Below are 12,507 nucleotides of genomic sequence, written 5' to 3' on the forward strand. Positions count from 1 at the left end.
GTCCTTTGGAAAGTTTGGCTACTGTATGTTAAAGATCTAGGGACATTGTAAACTCACTGAGAATAGATACATTTATATCTTTGATGTTTCTTTAAAACCATATTTACAGTGTGGAAGTTTAGCATATATTTCTTGATTGAGTGATTATGTCCATTTGCATGAAGATCTCTAACAACTTCAACAGTAATACTCCAAAGTATTTATGAAATCAAGAACTTTTCATTTTGCCGTTAATGGACTATGAGGACCTTATATTCTCCTTCATTTAACCTCAGTATTTTTTTCTATCTCAGTGAGAGCTTTTTCAGAGCCTGGATAGCTCAGTCGGTAGAGCATCAGACTTTTAATCTGAGGGTCCAGGGTTCAAGTCCCTGTTCAGGCGGCAGTCCTTTTACAAGAAACAGTTTCTTAGTTTCCTCTTAAATTGACATGTCAATAAAGGAAGCAGTAGACAGCTTTAAGTATGACATTATACTTTCAAATATGTACCTTGATGCCATCAAATTCTATTTACGTCCTTTGGAAAGTTTGGCTACTGTATGTTAAAGATCTAGGGACATTGTAAACTCACTGAGAATAGATACATTTATATCTTTGATGTTTCTTTAAAACCATATTTACAGTGTGGAAGTTTAGCATATATTTCTTGATTGAGTGATTATGTCCATTTGCATGAAGATCTCTAACAACTTCAACAGTAATACTCCAAAGTATTTATGAAATCAAGAACTTTTCATTTTGCCGTTAATGGACTATGAGGACCTTATATTCTCCTTCATTTAACCTCAGTATTTTTTTCTATCTCAGTGAAAGCTTTTTCAGAGCCTGGATAGCTCAGTCGGTAGAGCATCAGACTTTTAATCTGAGGGTCCAGGGTTCAAGTCCCTGTTCAGGCGGCAGTCCTTTTACAAGAAACAGTTTCTTAGTTTCCTCTTAAATTGACATGTCAATAAAGGAAGCAGTAGACAGCTTTAAGTATGACATTATACTTTCAAATATGTACCTTGATGCCATCAAATTCTATTTACGTCCTTTGGAAAGTTTGGCTACTGTATGTTAAAGATCTAGGGACATTGTAAACTCACTGAGAATAGATACATTTATATCTTTGATGTTTCTTTAAAACCATATTTACAGTGTGGAAGTTTAGCATATATTTCTTGATTGAGTGATTATGTCCATTTGCATGAAGATCTCTAACAACTTTAACAGTAATACTCCAAAGTATTTATGAAATCAAGAACTTTTCATTTTGCCGTTAATGGACTATGAGGACCTTATATTCTCCTTCATTTAACCTCAGTATTTTTTTCTATCTCAGTGAAAGCTTTTTCAGAGCCTGGATAGCTCAGTCGGTAGAGCATCAGACTTTTAATCTGAGGGTCCAGGGTTCAAGTCCCTGTTCAGGCGGCAGTCCTTTTACAAGAAACAGTTTCTTAGTTTCCTCTTAAATTGACATGTCAATAAAGGAAGCAGTAGACAGCTTTAAGTATGACATTATTCTTTCAAATATGTACCTTGATGCCATCAAATTCTATTTACGTCCTTTGGAAAGTTTGGCTACTGTATGTTAAAGATCTAGGGACATTGTAAACTCACTGAGAATAGATACATTTATATCTTTGATGTTTCTTTAAAACCATATTTACAGTGTGGAAGTTTAGCATATATTTCTTGATTGAGTGATTATGTCCATTTGCATGAAGATCTCTAACAACTTTAACAGTAATACTCCAAAGTATTTATGAAATCAAGAACTTTTCATTTTGCCGTTAATGGACTATGAGGACCTTATATTCTCCTTCATTTAACCTCAGTATTTTTTTCTATCTCAGTGAGAGCTTTTTCAGAGCCTGGATAGCTCGGTCGGTAGAGCATCAGACTTTTAATCTGAGGGTCCAGGGTTCAAGTCCCTGTTCAGGCGGCAGTCCTTTTACAAGAAACAGTTTCTTAGTTTCCTCTTAAATTGACATGTCAATAAAGGAAGCAGTAGACAGCTTTAAGTATGACATTATACTTTCAAATATGTACCTTGATGCCATCAAATTCTATTTACGTCCTTTGGAAAGTTTGGCTACTGTATGTTAAAGATCTAGGGACATTGTAAACTCACTGAGAATAGATACATTTATATCTTTGATGTTTCTTTAAAACCATATTTACAGTGTGGAAGTTTAGCATATATTTCTTGATTGAGTGATTATGTCCATTTGCATGAAGATCTCTAACAACTTCAACAGTAATACTCCAAAGTATTTATGAAATCAAGAACTTTTCATTTTGCCGTTAATGGACTATGAGGACCTTATATTCTCCTTCATTTAACCTCAGTATTTTTTTCTATCTCAGTGCGAGCTGTTTCAGAGCCTGGATAGCTCAGTCGGTAGAGCATCAGACTTTTAATCTGAGGGTCCAGGGTTCAAGTCCCTGTTCAGGCGGCAGTCCTTTTACAAGAAACAGTTTCTTAGTTTCCTCTTAAATTGACATGTCAATAAAGGAAGCAGTAGACAGCTTTAAGTATGACATTATACTTTCAAATATGTACCTTGATGCCATCAAATTCTATTTACGTCCTTTGGAAAGTTTGGCTACTGTATGTTAAAGATCTAGGGACATTGTAAACTCGCAGAGAATAGATACATTTATATCTTTGATGTTTCTTTAAAACCATATTTACAGTGTGGAAGTTTAGCATATATTTCTTGATTGAGTGATTATGTCCATTTGCATGAAGATCTCTAACAACTTCAACAGTAATACTCCAAAGTATTTATGAAATCAAGAACTTTTCATTTTGCCGTTAATGGACTATGAGGACCTTATATTCTCCTTCATTTAACCTCAGTATTTTTTTCTATCTCAGTGAGAGCTTTTTCAGAGCCTGGATAGCTCAGTCGGTAGAGCATCAGACTTTTAATCTGAGGGTCCAGGGTTCAAGTCCCTGTTCAGGCAGCAGTCCTTTTACAAGAAACAGTTTCTTAGTTTCCTCTTAAATTGACATGTCAATAAAGGAAGCAGTAGACAGCTTTAATTATGACATTATACTTTCAAATATGTACCTTGATGCCATCAAATTCTATTTACGTCCTTTGGAAAGTTTGGCTACTGTATGTTAAAGATCTAGGGACATTGTAAACTCACTGAGAATAGATACATTTATATCTTTGATGTTTCTTTAAAACCATATTTACAGTGTGGAAGTTTAGCATATATTTCTTAATTGAGTGATTATGTCCATTTGCATGAAGATCTCTAACAACTTCAACAGTAATACTCCAAAGTATTTATGAAATCAAGAACTTTTCATTTTGCCGTTAATGGACTATGAGGACCTTATATTCTCCTTCATTTAACCTCAGTATTTTTTTCTATCTCAGTGAGAGCTGTTTCAGAGCTTGGATAGCTCAGTCGGTAGAGCATCAGACTTTTAATCTGAGGGTCCAGGGTTCAAGTCCCTGTTCAGGCAGCAGTCCTTTTACAAGAAACAGTTTCTTAGTTTCCTCTTAAATTGACATGTCAATAAAGGAAGCAGTAGACAGCTTTAAGTATGACATTATACTTTCAAATATGTACCTTGATGCCATCAAATTCTATTTACGTCCTTTGGAAAGTTTGGCTACTGTATGTTAAAGATCTAGGGACATTGTAAACTCACTGAGAATAGATACATTTATATCTTTGATGTTTCTTTAAAACCATATTTACAGTGTGGAAGTTTAGCATATATTTCTTGATTGAGTGATTATGTCCATTTGCATGAAGATCTCTAACAACTTTAACAGTAATACTCCAAAGTATTTATGAAATCAAGAACTTTTCATTTTGCCGTTAATGGACTATGAGGACCTTATATTCTCCTTCATTTAACCTCAGTATTTTTTTCTATCTCAGTGAGAGCTTTTTCAGAGCCTGGATAGCTCGGTCGGTAGAGCATCAGACTTTTAATCTGAGGGTCCAGGGTTCAAGTCCCTGTTCAGGCGGCAGTCCTTTTACAAGAAACAGTTTCTTAGTTTCCTCTTAAATTGACATGTCAATAAAGGAAGCAGTAGACAGCTTTAAGTATGACATTATACTTTCAAATATGTACCTTGATGCCATCAAATTCTATTTACGTCCTTTGGAAAGTTTGGCTACTGTATGTTAAAGATCTAGGGACATTGTAAACTCACTGAGAATAGATACATTTATATCTTTGATGTTTCTTTAAAACCATATTTACAGTGTGGAAGTTTAGCATATATTTCTTGATTGAGTGATTATGTCCATTTGCATGAAGATCTCTAACAACTTCAACAGTAATACTCCAAAGTATTTATGAAATCAAGAACTTTTCATTTTGCCGTTAATGGACTATGAGGACCTTATATTCTCCTTCATTTAACCTCAGTATTTTTTTCTATCTCAGTGCGAGCTGTTTCAGAGCCTGGATAGCTCAGTCGGTAGAGCATCAGACTTTTAATCTGAGGGTCCAGGGTTCAAGTCCCTGTTCAGGCGGCAGTCCTTTTACAAGAAACAGTTTCTTAGTTTCCTCTTAAATTGACATGTCAATAAAGGAAGCAGTAGACAGCTTTAAGTATGACATTATACTTTCAAATATGTACCTTGATGCCATCAAATTCTATTTACGTCCTTTGGAAAGTTTGGCTACTGTATGTTAAAGATCTAGGGACATTGTAAACTCGCAGAGAATAGATACATTTATATCTTTGATGTTTCTTTAAAACCATATTTACAGTGTGGAAGTTTAGCATATATTTCTTGATTGAGTGATTATGTCCATTTGCATGAAGATCTCTAACAACTTCAACAGTAATACTCCAAAGTATTTATGAAATCAAGAACTTTTCATTTTGCCGTTAATGGACTATGAGGACCTTATATTCTCCTTCATTTAACCTCAGTATTTTTTTCTATCTCAGTGAGAGCTTTTTCAGGGCCTGGATAGCTCAGTCGGTAGAGCATCAGACTTTTAATCTGAGGGTCCAGGGTTCAAGTCCCTGTTCAGGCAGCAGTCCTTTTACAAGAAACAGTTTCTTAGTTTCCTCTTAAATTGACATGTCAATAAAGGAAGCAGTAGACAGCTTTAATTATGACATTATACTTTCAAATATGTACCTTGATGCCATCAAATTCTATTTACGTCCTTTGGAAAGTTTGGCTACTGTATGTTAAAGATCTAGGGACATTGTAAACTCACTGAGAATAGATACATTTATATCTTTGATGTTTCTTTAAAACCATATTTACAGTGTGGAAGTTTAGCATATATTTCTTAATTGAGTGATTATGTCCATTTGCATGAAGATCTCTAACAACTTCAACAGTAATACTCCAAAGTATTTATGAAATCAAGAACTTTTCATTTTGCCGTTAATGGACTATGAGGACCTTATATTCTCCTTCATTTAACCTCAGTATTTTTTTCTATCTCAGTGAGAGCTGTTTCAGAGCTTGGATAGCTCAGTCGGTAGAGCATCAGACTTTTAATCTGAGGGTCCAGGGTTCAAGTCCCTGTTCAGGCAGCAGTCCTTTTACAAGAAACAGTTTCTTAGTTTCCTCTTAAATTGACATGTCAATAAAGGAAGCAGTAGACAGCTTTAAGTATGACATTATACTTTCAAATATGTACCTTGATGCCATCAAATTCTATTTACGTCCTTTGGAAAGTTTGGCTACTGTATGTTAAAGATCTAGGGACATTGTAAACTCACTGAGAATAGATACATTTATATCTTTGATGTTTCTTTAAAACCATATTTACAGTGTGGAAGTTTAGCATATATTTCTTGATTGAGTGATTATGTCCATTTGCATGAAGATCTCTAACAACTTCAACAGTAATACTCCAAAGTATTTATGAAATCAAGAACTTTTCATTTTGCCGTTAATGGACTATGAGGAACTTATATTCTCCTTCATTTAACCTCAGTATTTTTTTCTATCTCAGTGAGAGCTTTTTCAGAGCCTGGATAGCTCAGTCGGTAGAGCATCAGACTTTTAATCTGAGGGTCCAGGGTTCAAGTCCCTGTTCAGGCGGCAGTCCTTTTACAAGAAACAGTTTCTTAGTTTCCTCTTAAATTGACATGTCAATAAAGGAAGCAGTAGACAGCTTTAAGTATGACATTATACTTTCAAATATGTACCTTGATGCCATCAAATTCTATTTACGTCCTTTGGAAAGTTTGGCTACTGTATGTTAAAGATCTAGGGACATTGTAAACTCACTGAGAATAGATACATTTATATCTTTGATGTTTCTTTAAAACCATATTTACAGTGTGGAAGTTTAGCATATATTTCTTGATTGAGTGATTATGTCCATTTGCATGAAGATCTCAAACAACTTCAACAGTAATACTCCAAAGTATTTATGAAATCAAGAACTTTTCATTTTGCCGTTAATGGACTATGAGGAACTTATATTCTCCTTCATTTAACCTCAGTATTTTTTTCTATCTCAGTGAGAGCTTTTTCAGAGCCTGGATAGCTCAGTCGGTAGAGCATCAGACTTTTAATCTGAGGGTCCAGGGTTCAAGTCCCTGTTCAGGCGGCAGTCCTTTTACAAGAAACAGTTTCTTAGTTTCCTCTTAAATTGACATGTCAATAAAGGAAGCAGTAGACAGCTTTAAGTATGACATTATACTTTCAAATATGTACCTTGATGCCATCAAATTCTATTTACGTCCTTTGGAAAGTTTGGCTACTGTATGTTAAAGATCTAGGGACATTGTAAACTCACTGAGAATAGATACATTTATATCTTTGATGTTTCTTTAAAACCATATTCACAGTGTGGAAGTTTAGCATATATTTCTTGATTGAGTGATTATGTCCATTTGCATGAAGATCTCAAACAACTTCAACAGTAATACTCCAAAGTATTTATGAAATCAAGAACTTTTCATTTTGCCGTTAATGGACTATGAGGACCTTATATTCTCCTTCATTTAACCTCAGTATTTTTTTCTATCTCAGTGAGAGCTTTTTTTAGAGCCTGGATAGCTCAGTCGGTACAGCATCAGACTTTTAATCTGAGGGTCCAGGGTTCAAGTCCCTGTTCAAGCAGCAGTCCTTTTACAAGAAACAGTTTCTTAGTTTCCTCTTAAATTGACATGTCAATAAAGGAAGCAGTAGACAGCTTTAAGTATGACATTATACTTTCAAATATGTACCTTGATGCCATCAAATTCTATTTACGTCCTTTGGAAAGTTTGGCTACTGTATGTTAAAGATCTAGGGACATTGTAAACTCACTGAGAATAGATACATTTATATCTTTGATGTTTCTTTAAAACCATATTTACAGTGTGGAAGTTTAGCATATATTTCTTAATTGAGTGATTATGTCCATTTGCATGAAGATCTCTAACAACTTCAACAGTAATACTTCAAAGTATTTATGAAATCAAGAACTTTTCATTTTGCCGTTAATGGACTATGAGGACCTTATATTCTCCTTCATTTAACCTCAGTATTTTTTTCTATCTCAGTGAAAGCTTTTTCAGAGCCTGGATAGCTCAGTCGGTAGAGCATCAGACTTTTAATCTGAGGGTCCAGGGTTCAAGTCCCTGTTCAGGCGGCAGTCCTTTTACAAGAAACAGTTTCTTAGTTTCTTCTTAAATTGACATGTAAATAAAGGAAGCAGTAGACAGCTTTAAGTATGACATTATACTTTCAAATATGTACCTTGATGCCATCAAATTCTATTTACGTCCTTTGGAAAGTTTGGCTACTGTATGTTAAAGATCTAGGGACATTGTAAACTCACTGAGAATAGATACATTTATATCTTTGATGTTTCTTTAAAACCATATTTACAGTGTGGAAGTTTAGCATATATTTCTTGATTGAGTGATTATGTCCATTTGCATGAAGATCTCTAACAACTTCAACAGTAATACTCCAAAGTATTTATGAAATCAAGAACTTTTCATTTTGCCGTTAATGGACTATGAGGACCTTATATTCTCCTTCATTTAACCTCAGTATTTTTTTCTATCTCAGTGAGAACTTTTTCAGAGCCTGGATAGCTCAGTCGGTAGAGCATCAGACTTTTAATCTGAGGGTCCAGGGTTCAAGTCCCTGTTCAGGCGGCAGTCTTTTTACAAGAAACAGTTTCTTAGATTCCTCTTAAATTGACATGTTAATAAAGGAAGCAGTAGACAGCTTTAAGTATGACATTATACTTTCAAATATGTACCTTGATGCCATCAAATTCTATTTACGTCCTTTGGAAAGTTTGTCTACTGTATGTTAAAGATCTAGGGACATTGTAAACTCACTGAGTATAGATACATTTATATCTTTGATGTTTCTTTAAAACCATATTTACAGTGTGGAAGTTTAGCATATATTTCTTGATTGAGTGATTATGTCCATTTGCATGAAGATCTCTAACAACTTCAACAGTAATACTCCAAAGTATTTATGAAATCAAGAACTTTTCATTTTGCCGTTAATGGACTATGAGGACCTTATATTCTCCTTCATTTAACCTCAGTATTTTTTTCTATCTCAGTGAGAGCTTTTTCAGAGCCTGGATAGCTCAGTCGGTAGAGCATCAGACTTTTAATCTGAGGGTCCAGGGTTCAAGTCCCTGTTCAGGCGGCAGTCCTTTTACAAGAAACATTTTCTTAGTTTCCTCTTAAATTGACATGTTAATAAAGGAAGCAGTAGACAACTTTAAGTATGACATTATACTTTCAAATATGTACCTTGATGCCATCAAATTCTATTTACGTCCTTTGGAAAGTTTGGCTACTGTATGTTAAAGATCTAGGGACATTGTAAACTCACTGAGAATAGATACATTTATATCTTTGATGTTTCTTTAAAACCATATTTACAGTGTGGAAGTTTAGCATATATTTCTTGATTGAGTGATTATGTCCATTTGCATGAAGATCTCTAACAACTTCAACAGTAATACTCCAAAGTATTTATGAAATCAAGAACTTTTCATTTTGCCGTTAATGGACTATGAGGACCTTATATTCTCCTTCATTTAACCTCAGTATTTTTTTCTATCTCAGTGAGAGCTTTTACAGAGCCTGGATAGCTCAGTCGGTAGAGCATCAGACTTTTAATCTGAGGGTCCAGGGTTCAAGTCCCTGTTCAGGCGGCAGTCTTTTTACAAGAAACAGTTTCTTAGTTTCCTCTTAAATTGACATGTAAATAAAGGAAGCAGTAGACAGCTTTAAGTATGACATTATACTTTCAAATATGTACCTTGATGCCATCAAATTCTATTTACGTCCTTTGGAAAGTTTGGCTACTGTATGTTAAAGATCTAGGGACATTGTAAACTCACTGAGAATAGATACATTTATATCTTTGATGTTTCTTTAAAACCATATTTACAGTGTGGAAGTTTAGCATATATTTCTTGATTGAGTGATTATGTCCATTTGCATGAAGATCTCTAACAACTTCAACAGTAATACTCCAAAGTATTTATGAAATCAAGAACTTTTCATTTTGCCGTTAATGGACTATGAGGACCTTATATTCTCCTTCATTTAACCTCAGTATTTTTTTCTATCTCAGTGAGAGCGTTTTCAGAGCCTGGATAGCTCAGTCGGTAGAGCATCAGACTTTTAATCTGAGGGTCCAGGGTTCAAGTCCCTGTTCAGGCGGCAGTCCTTTTACAAGAAACAGTTTCTTAGTTTCCTCTTAAATTGACATGTCAATAAAGAAAGCAGTAGACAGCTTTAAGTATGACATTATACTTTCAAATATGTACCTTGATGCCATCAAATTCTATTTACATCCTTTGGAAAGTTTGGCTACTGTATGTTAAAGATCTAGGGACATTGTAAACTCACTGAGAATAGATACATTTATATCTTTGATGTTTCTTTAAAACCATATTTACAGTGTGGAAGTTTAGCATATATTTCTTGATTGAGTGATTATGTCCATTTGCATGAAGATCTCAAACAACTTCAACAGTAATACTCCAAAGTATTTATGAAATCAAGAACTTTTCATTTTGCAGTTAATGGACTATGAGGACCTTATATTCTCCTTCATTTAACCTCAGTATTTTTTTCTATCTCAGTGAGAGCTTTTTTAGAGCCTGGATAGCTCAGTCGGTAGAGCATCAGACTTTTAATCTGAGGGTCCAGGGTTCAAGTCCCTGTTCAAGCAGCAGTCCTTTTACAAGAAACAGTTTCTTAGTTTCCTCTTAAATTGACATGTCAATAAAGGAAGCAGTAGACAGCTTTAAGTATGACATTATACTTTCAAATATGTACCTTGATGCCATCAAATTCTATTTACGTCCTTTGGAAAGTTTGGCTACTGTATGTTAAAGATCTAGGGACATTGTAAACTCACTGAGAATAGATACATTTATATCTTTGATGTTTCTTCAAAACCATATTTACAGTGTGGAAGTTTAGCATATATTTCTTGATTGAGTGATTATGTCCATTTGCATGAAGATCTCTAACAACTTCAACAGTAATACTCCAAAGTATTTATGAAATCAAGAACTTTTCATTTTGCCGTTAATGGACTATGAGGACCTTATATTCTCCTTCATTTAACCTCAGTATTTTTTTCTATCTCAGTGAGAGTTTTTTCAGAGCCTGGATAGCTCAGTCGGTAGAGCATCAGACTTTTAATCTGAGGGTCCAGGGTTCAAGTCCCTGTTCAGGCGGCAGTCCTTTTACAAGAAACAGTTTCTTAGTTTCCTCTTAAATTGACATGTTAATAAAGGAAGCAGTAGACAGCTTTAAGTATGACATTATACTTTCAAATATGTACCTTGATGCCATCAAATTCTATTTACGTCCCTTGGAAAGTTTGGCTACTGTATGTTAAAGATCTAGGGACATTGTAAACTCACTGAGAATAGATACATTTATATCTTTGATGTTTCTTTAAAACCATATTTACAGTGTGGAAGTTTAGCATATATTTCTTGATTGAGTGATTATGTCCATTTGCATGAAGATCTCTAACAACTTCAACAGTAATACTCCAAAGTATTTATGAAATCAAGAACTTTTCATTTTGCCGTTAATGGACTATGAGGACCTTATATTCTCCTTCATTTAACCTCAGTATTTTTTTCTATCTCAGTGAGAGCTTTTTCAGAGCCTGGATAGCTCAGTCGGTAGAGCATCAGACTTTTAATCTGAGGGTTCAAGTCCCTGATCAGCAATCAGTCCTTTTACAAGAAACAGTTTCTTAGTTTCCTCTTAAATTGACATGTCAATAAAGCTTTAAGTATGACATTATACTTTCAAATATGTACCTTGATGCCATCAAATTCTATTTACGTCCTTTGGAAAGGTTGGCTACTGTATGTTAAAGATCTAGGGACATTGTAAACTCACTGAGAATAGATACATTTATATCTTTGATGTTTCTTTAAAACCATATTTACAGTGTGGAAGTTTAGCATATATTTCTTAATTGAGTGATTATGTCCATTTGCATGAAGATCTCTAACAACTTCAACAGTAATACTCCAAAGTATTTATGAAATCAAGAACTTTTCATTTTGCCGTTAATGGACTATGAGGACCTTATATTCTCCTTCATTTAACTTCAGTATTTTTTCCTATCTCAGTGAGAGCTTTTTCAGAGCCTGGATAGCTCAGTCGGTAGAGCATCAGACTTTTAATCTGAGGGTCCAGGGTTCAAGTCCCTGTTCAGACATCAGTCCTTTTACAAGAAACAGTTTCTTAGTTTCCTCTTAAATTGACATGTCAATAAAGGAAGCAGTAGACAGCTTTAAGTATGACATTATACTTTCAAATATGTACCTTGATGCCATCAAATTCTATTTACGTCCTTTGGAAAGTTTGGCTACTGTATGTTAAAGATCTAGGCACATTGTAAACTCACTGAGAATAGATACATTTATATCTTTGATGTTTCTTTAAAACCATATTTACAGTGTGGAAGTTTAGCATATATTTCTTGATTGAGTGATTATGTCCATTTGCATGAAGATCTCTAACAACTTCAACAGTAATACTCCAAAGTATTTATGAAATCAAGAACTTTTCATTTTGCCGTTAATGGACTATGAGGACCTTATATTCTCCTTCATTTAACCTCAGTATTTTTTTCTATCTCAGTGAGAGCTTTTTCAGAGCCTGGATAGCTCAGTCGGTAGAGCATCAGACTTTTAATCTTTGGGTCCAGGGTTCAAGTCCCTGTTCAGGCGGCAGTCCTTTTACAAGAAACAGTTTCTTAGTTTCCTCTTAAATTGACATGTTAATAAAGGAAGCAGTAGACAGCTTTAAGTATGACATACTTTCAAATATGTACCTTGATGCCATCAAATTCTATTTACGTCCCTTGGAAAGTTTGGCTACTGTATGTTAAAGATCTAGGGACATTGTAAACTCACTGAGAATAGATACATTTATATCTTTGATGTTTCTTTAAAACCATATTTACAGTGTGGAAGTTTAGCATATATTTCTTGATTGAGTGATTATGTCCATTTGCATGAAGATCTCTAACAACTTCAACAGTAATACTCCA

At 34.5% G+C, this 12,507-nt stretch overlaps 15 non-coding genes across 15 annotated transcripts; all 15 read left to right on the forward strand.

The window, feature by feature from the left end:
• The first annotated feature begins 309 nt into the window (after nt 1-309).
• On the forward strand, nt 310-382 carry TRNAK-UUU (transfer RNA lysine (anticodon UUU)). Its single transcript has one exon. It is a non-coding gene; the product is annotated as a tRNA-Lys (tRNA).
• A 441-nt stretch (nt 383-823) lies between these two features.
• TRNAK-UUU (transfer RNA lysine (anticodon UUU)) lies at nt 824-896 on the forward strand. Its single transcript has one exon. It is a non-coding gene; the product is annotated as a tRNA-Lys (tRNA).
• Nucleotides 897-1,337: 441 nt separating this feature from the next.
• TRNAK-UUU (transfer RNA lysine (anticodon UUU)) lies at nt 1,338-1,410 on the forward strand. Its single transcript has one exon. It is a non-coding gene; the product is annotated as a tRNA-Lys (tRNA).
• A 955-nt stretch (nt 1,411-2,365) lies between these two features.
• On the forward strand, nt 2,366-2,438 carry TRNAK-UUU (transfer RNA lysine (anticodon UUU)). The gene has a single exon. It is a non-coding gene; the product is annotated as a tRNA-Lys (tRNA).
• A 441-nt stretch (nt 2,439-2,879) lies between these two features.
• Nucleotides 2,880-2,952, forward strand: TRNAK-UUU (transfer RNA lysine (anticodon UUU)). Its single transcript has one exon. It is a non-coding gene; the product is annotated as a tRNA-Lys (tRNA).
• Nucleotides 2,953-4,421: 1,469 nt separating this feature from the next.
• On the forward strand, nt 4,422-4,494 carry TRNAK-UUU (transfer RNA lysine (anticodon UUU)). Its single transcript has one exon. It is a non-coding gene; the product is annotated as a tRNA-Lys (tRNA).
• A 441-nt stretch (nt 4,495-4,935) lies between these two features.
• TRNAK-UUU (transfer RNA lysine (anticodon UUU)) lies at nt 4,936-5,008 on the forward strand. Its single transcript has one exon. It is a non-coding gene; the product is annotated as a tRNA-Lys (tRNA).
• A 955-nt stretch (nt 5,009-5,963) lies between these two features.
• TRNAK-UUU (transfer RNA lysine (anticodon UUU)) lies at nt 5,964-6,036 on the forward strand. The gene has a single exon. It is a non-coding gene; the product is annotated as a tRNA-Lys (tRNA).
• A 441-nt stretch (nt 6,037-6,477) lies between these two features.
• TRNAK-UUU (transfer RNA lysine (anticodon UUU)) lies at nt 6,478-6,550 on the forward strand. Its single transcript has one exon. It is a non-coding gene; the product is annotated as a tRNA-Lys (tRNA).
• A 956-nt stretch (nt 6,551-7,506) lies between these two features.
• On the forward strand, nt 7,507-7,579 carry TRNAK-UUU (transfer RNA lysine (anticodon UUU)). Its single transcript has one exon. It is a non-coding gene; the product is annotated as a tRNA-Lys (tRNA).
• Nucleotides 7,580-8,020: 441 nt separating this feature from the next.
• TRNAK-UUU (transfer RNA lysine (anticodon UUU)) lies at nt 8,021-8,093 on the forward strand. Its single transcript has one exon. It is a non-coding gene; the product is annotated as a tRNA-Lys (tRNA).
• Nucleotides 8,094-8,534: 441 nt separating this feature from the next.
• Nucleotides 8,535-8,607, forward strand: TRNAK-UUU (transfer RNA lysine (anticodon UUU)). The gene has a single exon. It is a non-coding gene; the product is annotated as a tRNA-Lys (tRNA).
• A 441-nt stretch (nt 8,608-9,048) lies between these two features.
• On the forward strand, nt 9,049-9,121 carry TRNAK-UUU (transfer RNA lysine (anticodon UUU)). The gene has a single exon. It is a non-coding gene; the product is annotated as a tRNA-Lys (tRNA).
• Nucleotides 9,122-9,562: 441 nt separating this feature from the next.
• On the forward strand, nt 9,563-9,635 carry TRNAK-UUU (transfer RNA lysine (anticodon UUU)). Its single transcript has one exon. It is a non-coding gene; the product is annotated as a tRNA-Lys (tRNA).
• A 955-nt stretch (nt 9,636-10,590) lies between these two features.
• On the forward strand, nt 10,591-10,663 carry TRNAK-UUU (transfer RNA lysine (anticodon UUU)). The gene has a single exon. It is a non-coding gene; the product is annotated as a tRNA-Lys (tRNA).
• Nucleotides 10,664-12,507: the final 1,844 nt, after the last annotated feature.

Source organism: Engystomops pustulosus, chromosome 1 (assembly GCF_040894005.1).
Source record: "Engystomops pustulosus chromosome 1, aEngPut4.maternal, whole genome shotgun sequence".
In the NCBI taxonomy this organism is placed as follows: Eukaryota; Metazoa; Chordata; class Amphibia; order Anura; family Leptodactylidae; genus Engystomops; species Engystomops pustulosus.